At 46.0% G+C, this 7624-nt stretch overlaps 1 protein-coding gene across 6 annotated transcripts in view; it reads left to right on the top strand.

Annotated features, from left to right (window-relative positions):
- slc4a11 (solute carrier family 4 member 11) overlaps positions 1-7624 on the top strand; it is a 156939-nt gene that overhangs the window by 100038 nt on the left and 49277 nt on the right. The window lies entirely within an intron of this gene.

Raw genomic sequence — 7624 nt, 5'->3', positions numbered from 1 at the left:
TTTTCAGTAGTAAGGAAATTAAGGCTGTGATAACATCACTTGAGAATTTACCATTTTCAATAGAAAAGTGCATCACGTCAAGAAGGAAAAGGCACAAAACTGTTCCCAAAAAGTTGCAAAAAATTCAGGGGGAATCCCATCAAAGCCCGGTGATTTTACTTTTTGCATATTATGTATGCATCCATCCATCCTATTCATACGCTTTACCGGTATGGGTCGCGGGGGCAGCAGCTCCAGTGGGGGACCCCAAACTTCCCTTTCCCGAGCCACATCAACCAGCTCCGACTGGGGATCCGAGGCGTTCCCAGGCAGGTTGGAGATATAATCTCTCACCTAGTCCTGGGTCTCCCCGAGTCCTCCCTCCAGCTGGACGTGCCTGGAACACTCCCTAGGGAGGCGCCCAGGAGGCATCCTTACAGAATGCCCGAACCACCTCAACTGGCTCCTTTCGACGCGAAGGAGCAGCGGCTCTACTCCGAGTTCCTCTCGGATAACTGAGCTTCTCACCCTATCTCTAAGGGAGACGCCAGCCACCCCTGAGAAAACCATTTCGGGCCGCGTGTACACTTGACTCGTTCTTTCGGTCATGACCCAGCCTTCATGACCATAGGTGAGGGTAGGAACGAAAATTGCCGGTAGACGAGAGCTTTGCCTTCTGGCCTCCGCTCTCTTTGTCACAACGGTGCGATAAACGGAATGTAATACCGCACCAGCTGCTCCGGTTCTCCGACCAATCTCACGCTCCATGGTCCCCTCACTCGCGCACAAGACCCCAGGTACATAAACTCTTCACTTGGGTAAGGTCACTCCCACCCGAAGAAAGCACTCCATCGGTTTCCTGCTGAGAACCATGGCCTCAGATTTAGAGGTGCTGATCCTCATCCCAGCCGCTTCACATCGGCTGCGAACCGATCCAGTGAGTGCTGAAGGTATCAGACCGATGATGCCCTCAGGACCACATCATCCGCAAAAAGCAGCGATGAGATCGGAGCCCACCGAACGCAACCCCTCCCCGCCCGATACGCCTCGATATCTGTTTCCTAAATATTAAACAGGATTGGGTGACAAAGCGCAGCCCTGGCGGAGGCCAACCCCTCACCTGGACGAGTATCGATCTTACTGGCGAGAACCGGAAAAAGCTCTCGCTTTGGTCATACAGAGATGGATGGCCCTGAGAAGGACCCCCTCACCCCATATCGCCAGGCCACCTCCACAAATTTCTCCCGGGGACCCGGTCATAGACGCTTCTCCAGATCCCCAAAACAATGTAGACTGGTTGGGCATAATCCCAGGCCCTCCAAGATCCTTGAGAGAGTAAAGATCTGATCCGTTGTTCCACGACCAGGACGATCCGCATTGTTCTCTCAATCCGAGGTTTGACTATCGGGCGAACCCTCTTTCCAGCACATTGGAGTAGACTTTACCAGGGAGGCTGAGAATGGTGATAACCCGTAATTGGCACACACCCTCTGGTCCCCCTTTTTGAAGAGGGAACACCACCCGCCACCTGCGATCTGCCACTCCTTAGGCACCGTCCAGCACCCACGCAATGTTGAAGAGGCGTGTCAACCAGACAGCCCCTCCACACCCAGAGCCTTCAGCTTCTGGACGGATCTCATCAATCCGGGGCTTTGCCGCTGTGATGTGTTTGACACTCAGCGACTTCCACCAGGGAAATTGAGACAATCCCCATCATCCTCCAGCCTCGCCTCTACCACAGAGGGCGTGTCAGCTGGATTTAGGAGTTCCTCAAAGTGGCCTTCCACCGCCCTTTACCTCCTCAGTTGAGGTCAACAACGTCCATCCTTACTGTATCAGCTTGAGATGATTCCTTGCTTCCCCCTCTGAGGTGGGGCAACGGTTTTCCAGAAGCACCTTGGTGCCGACCGAAAGTCCTTCTCCATATCTTTCCGAACTTCTCCCACACCCGCGCTTTGCCTCGTCACGGCAGAGGCTGCTGCCCTTCGGCCCGTCGGTTCCCTGCAACTGCTCCGGAGTCCCGAGACAAAATATCCCGGAAAGACCCTTCTTCAGTGACGGTTCCCTGACCACCGGTGTCCACCAGGGTGTTCGTGGGTTACCGCCCCTTGAGGACACCTAAACCCATAGACCACCAGCTCGCCCGCAGCTTTAGCAATGAAACTTTGAACATTGTCTACTCAGGTTCAATGCCCCCAGCCTCCACAGGGATGTCCGAAAAGCTCCGCGGAGGTGTCAGTGAAGCGCTCGGACAGGGGCCTCCTCCAGACGTTCCCAGTTCACCCGCACTACCCGTTTGGGCTTACCAGGCTTGTCCGAGTCTTCCCCCACCTCCTATATTCCCAATAGAATAATGTGTCAAGCTAGCTGCTAGCGATTATCGCCTGCTTTAGTGCTTCCGCCTCTACAGTGCAGACGCTGTTGCTGCTGCTCCTGCTTCCTTGCTCGATATTTTTCGATAATCGTGTTTCCTCTGAGAAACTATGAGCAGCGGCTCGGACACTTCAAACAAAATGGACTATACATTTTTGTAGACATAGTAGGCTATTGCCATATTTTAAAATTTTTCTGCGTGAGCGTGGCCTACCAATAGCTCAAGCCTGTCCTACAGTGATTGTAGCTAAAGCTAATTAGCAGCAAGATGCCTCCTTCTCCGTAGAAGAACTACTACAACATCCTTCAGAAGATGCACTTCTGGAAACCAAGGTTCACCTTCTAGAAGTGAACGTGGAAGTTAACGATCTTGTGGAAATGACACCACTTTACCATGGACCTAACAATGGAAAGAAGTATGCTAACACACGGCTAATTAGCACCAACAAAGACTACAAAGAAACAGGAGGGTGGAACTGGTAATAAATCAACAAGTGCGGTCCTCCTGGAACTCGTCTGGTGCGAAGCCTAAGAGTAAATCATTTTCCTGGAAATGGGGAGGACGACTAACGGGCCGGGCACAGCGCCCTGAGATTTGTGATATGACCGGCTGGCCGCATTATCATCTGGGCAGAGCGCCTCTTCAACCCCTGTACAGTAGGACACAGCCGTGGACAGCTGCAAAGGGAATAAGCAACAAAATGCCCCCCCAACAACCTGGTGTGCACGGATAACAGATTTGCTCTCTGCTGCAAGACGCTGGACAGACATCTGATGACCGGGGACTGCGTCTCATCACCACACAGCAGGGTAAGGACTGAGAGCATTCAAGTAAAGCTAACAACTGGGCCTCAAACCCTGATATGTGTGGTGACTCTGCGTAAAAGATTTAAAAACAGTAAAAACACCAAAACTATGTTTCCCAAAGACATGGTGTCTGACTGACCCAAAAAATCCAGATATCGTGGCAGCACACCCAACTGTGAAGAACATTATGTCTCACTATAGGGTCAAATGATGTTGTAAAGAAACGTCGAATTGCTGAAACTGGATTAGGGAACTGCTTGACACAGTCACCCCCCTAGCGCAAATGTGTTTACAGTGGTCTCTATACCGTCAGTCAGAAGAGGAGATGAGAGATTCAGCCGACTGTTGGGACTAAACAAAGGCTTTCAACTGAATGTACCGTCCACTCTCTGAAGTTCATTGACAATTTAAACATTTCTGGGAGCGCAGACATCTTTTTAAAGCAGATAGACTTTCCCTTAACAAGCCAGGAGTAAAGCTGTTCACCTCTAATCTGCTTACTTCTGCGCTACAATCTGCTCCCTCTGCCAAGGTCACAAAACAAAAGAAGACACAACAAAGTGCGCAGTGATCCAGACAGCCCCCGCCGTGCAAAGATTTGACCATGGGAGAAGAGAGCGAGACACGAAACCTCCACTCCCCTCTTCACCCGTCCAGCACCCTCAAACTTCCCAACCCCGAACTTCTGAGGATTCATCGCTGTCTCTACTGATGTCTCCACACACCCTTTCCCTTATTTCCCATCAATTATGCACCCCTTCCTACCCCCATGCTCAACCCGGGCAAAAGAAACGCCAAGCACCACTACCAGGATGTCAGAAAACTCCTTCCCCCCAGATGATAAGGAAGCTTGTGTGCAAAATCTGGCAAGCACTATCTGATATGTGCCGGGCCTTGGCTGCAGGATGTGATACTAATGACTCTTTCAAGACAAGCCCGGCCCTGTGGATTCAATTCTCCTAATTTCTGTTGTGATAGATAATAGGAAAAGAATGGTGAATAAGCACTTAACTGCAAACTTAGCAATTTAGCATCATCCTCGTCAGCTACAGCCTGTCCCAAAAAATGAAAACACACTAACACTAGCCTTACAAACGTCAGGTCTTTGGGAATCATTTTAATCAAGTGTTATTACTAAGCCACAACTAGATTATGTTTTAACTGAAACCTGGTTAGACATAATAACAGCGTCGGTCTCATCGAGTCAGCTCCCCTAACTTCAGTTTGATGAGAAGATAGTGAATAAGAAAGGAGGTGGAGTCGCCATTTTGTTTAATGACTCATTCCACTGTACGCAAATATGTATGGAATTTGTTTCTTTTGAATATGTTGCTCTTCAATTAAGATCTTCCCCTCAAGCGATGTTCTAAATATCACAGGCCACCTAAATTTCTGCAACCTTCATTGAGACTTCACTGAACTGCTGTCTATTATCTGCATTACTTTGATTGTGAATATTGGCGGTGATTTTAACATTCATGTTGACAGCCCCCAGGACAGGGGGACAAAAGAGCTGTGTTGTGCTTTTGAGAACTATGGACGACATCAGCATGTGACGGAGCCCACCCACATAAGGGGCCCACTGGGCTTGATGTCTCCAAAGGTCTGAACATTTCCAAGGTTGTGGTGACTGACGTGCTCTCTCAGATCATTCCTGTGTTTTCTTTAACGGAATCTCTTGCCCAAAGTGTCCAAACAAGATAATCAGAAAACGGTATATCACTGAAAACACAGTGACCATTATACAGCTTTTCTCCTCACACCAGCCTCCGGCATCAGTCAGTGGCTTGTAGATAATTTCAACTGTAAATCACAAATTATTGATGCCATTGCTCCCTAAGTCACAAGTTGTATCTGGTAGAAAAGATCTCAGGAGAAATGCTCTACTGGAGACAGAAAAGAAAGGTGTAGGAAGAAGCTGAACGAAGGTGGCGAAAAACAAACTCTCGGCCATTATAACTCCTATAAAGAGAGACTTCGCATTTATAATTTGGAACTGGGAATGCAAGAAGGTCCTTTTTCTCTGATATTATCTTAGAAACAATAAAATTCCCGTGCTTTGTTGCTACTGTTGATAGGTTAACAAACCCTCCAGTACCAGTAGCATCTGAACTTTTATTCCAAGGCCTGCAATGACTTTGCCTCCTTCTTCAAAGACAAAATTCAAAAGATTAGACAAACAGTCAGTGCCTCATATCAAGCCAGGATATGTTTGTCACAGTGTTCAAGCAAAAATAGTTCCAATATGACAGAATTTCACACGATCACATACAAACCTGGAGGACATTATTCAACATCTGAAAACCTCGACCTGTTGCCTTGATGTTCTACCAACGGACTTTTCAAAATGTCTTCAATTGTTTGACTTGATGATCTTCTACAGATTGTGAACACATTCTTCTTTCAGGATCTTTCCACAGGCCCTGAAACTGCAGTAATCAAGCCACTTTAAAAAGAAAACCTAGACAAGTCACTAATGAGCAACTATAGGCCAATATCAAACCTTCCGTTTTTAAGTAAATCATTGAAAAAGTAGTCTTTCAACAACTCAACATTTCTTGTCACTAGCAACAGTTTTGATACCTTTCAGTCGGGTTTCGCACCCACCACCGCACTGAAACGGTCCTTGTCAAAGTCTTTAATGACATCCCCTTAACACAGATAATGGCAAATTTCAATTTAGTATACTTGATCTCAGTGCTGCATTTGACACGGTCGACCACGACATACTACTAGACCGATTGGAAAACGCGTTGGCCTTTCTGGCTCAGTACTAAACTGTTTGAATCCTACCTAAAGAATAGGGATTACTTTTGTCTATAGGTATTATGCATTTGAGCGTACAAATATGACGTGCGGAGTTCCGCAAGGCTCCATTCTGGGGCCTCTTTGTTTAACATCTACATGCTTCCACTGGCCAGATTATGGAGAAAAACAAAATAGTTACCATAGTTATGCGGACGCCACCACAAATTTACATAACCTTATCGCCAGGGAATAGTCAATACAAAAACTGACTAAGTGCATCGAACAATAACGGCTGGATGTGCCAGAACTTTTTCGAATAATGAAGGAAAACTGAGGTGGTGTGTTTTTGGAGCAGAGAGGAACGATTAAAAGTCTGCGCTCAGTCTCAAACAACAATGTTAAAACAACAGACAAAGCCAGAAATCTTGGTGTAGTCTGGACTCAGACCTGAATCTTAACAGCCACATTAAGACACATTACAAAGTCAGCCTACTATCACCTTAAGAATATATCAGGGTTAAAGGACTTAGTGTTCAACAGGATTTGGAAAAACTGTCCATGCCTTTATCTCAGTAGACTTGACTACTGTAACGGGGTCTACAGGTCTCCCTAAAAATCAATCAGACACGTGCAGCACTGATTCAGAAAGCTGCTGCTCGAGTCCTCACTAAGACCAAGAGCGGTCACATCACTCCAGTTCTGAAGTCTTTACACTGGTTCCTGTGTCTCAAAGATGATTTCAAAGTACTCTTGCTGTTTATAAATCACTTAACGGTTTAGGTCCAAAATATATGCTGATCTGCTACTACACTATGAACAACCAGACTCTCAGGTCATCGTGTCATCTGTGGAAGTCTGCTTTCTGTCCCAGAGTCAGAACTAAACGGGTGAAGCAGCTTTCAGTTTTATGCTCCTCATATCTGGAATAAACTCCCAGAAACCGTAGATCCGCTGCTACTCTCAGTTTTTAAATCAAGGCTGAAGACCTTTCTATTTGATGCTGCCTTTCCTTAAATGACTATCATTCTTTAAATTTCTTATGCTGCACTGTAAATTATCTTGTGTTTATGTTTCTCTGTTTTTAACTGTCTATTCATGTGTTTTACGGTTTTTAATGTTGGGATTTTTAACTGTTTTTACTTGTGTTTTATCTGTTTAACTGATTTTGTGTAAAGCACTTTGAATTGCCTTGCCTGGTGGAAATGTGCTATACAAATAAAGCTGCCTCTGCCTGCCTTAGCCTTTGGATAACTTTGGGAACTCAGCATGCTGAGTTTTAACCTGCTGTCACAGTGAGATTTATCCAACGTAACCTCAGATTCCTACAGATTGGACTAAAATGTCTGGAAGGACTTATTTATTTTGACAGGGTTAGTTCTAATATTACCATTTGAAGATTTAATAGCGGGAATGTCTTCAAAATAATCAGTGGATCTTAATCTCATAGCGAGAAGGCAACTAGGTCTAGCACCCTGACAGTAATAGCACTGTCTTCCTCTATGGGTGAGGAATTGAGATTTCTGTTTCAGAATGTTTTTTATTTCTTTCTTGTCTACTGATTGTTCTAAAGCTATCCGTTGAGTAAAATCAGTTTGTAACAGCTTCAAGGTTTTGCAGCTTCAGCAACGTAGCTTTGTGCGCATTAGAGCAGAAAAGTATGATATTGCTCCTAATAAAACCTTTTCTTGCGTCCCACATTATCCTGGGGTCCTCTACT

The sequence above is a fragment of the Etheostoma spectabile genome, unplaced genomic scaffold (assembly GCF_008692095.1).
Source record: "Etheostoma spectabile isolate EspeVRDwgs_2016 unplaced genomic scaffold, UIUC_Espe_1.0 scaffold58, whole genome shotgun sequence".
Classification (NCBI taxonomy): Eukaryota; Metazoa; Chordata; class Actinopteri; order Perciformes; family Percidae; genus Etheostoma; species Etheostoma spectabile.
The sequence above is the reverse complement of the archived record's forward strand: the minus strand, read 5'-3'. Positions and strand labels throughout refer to the sequence as shown.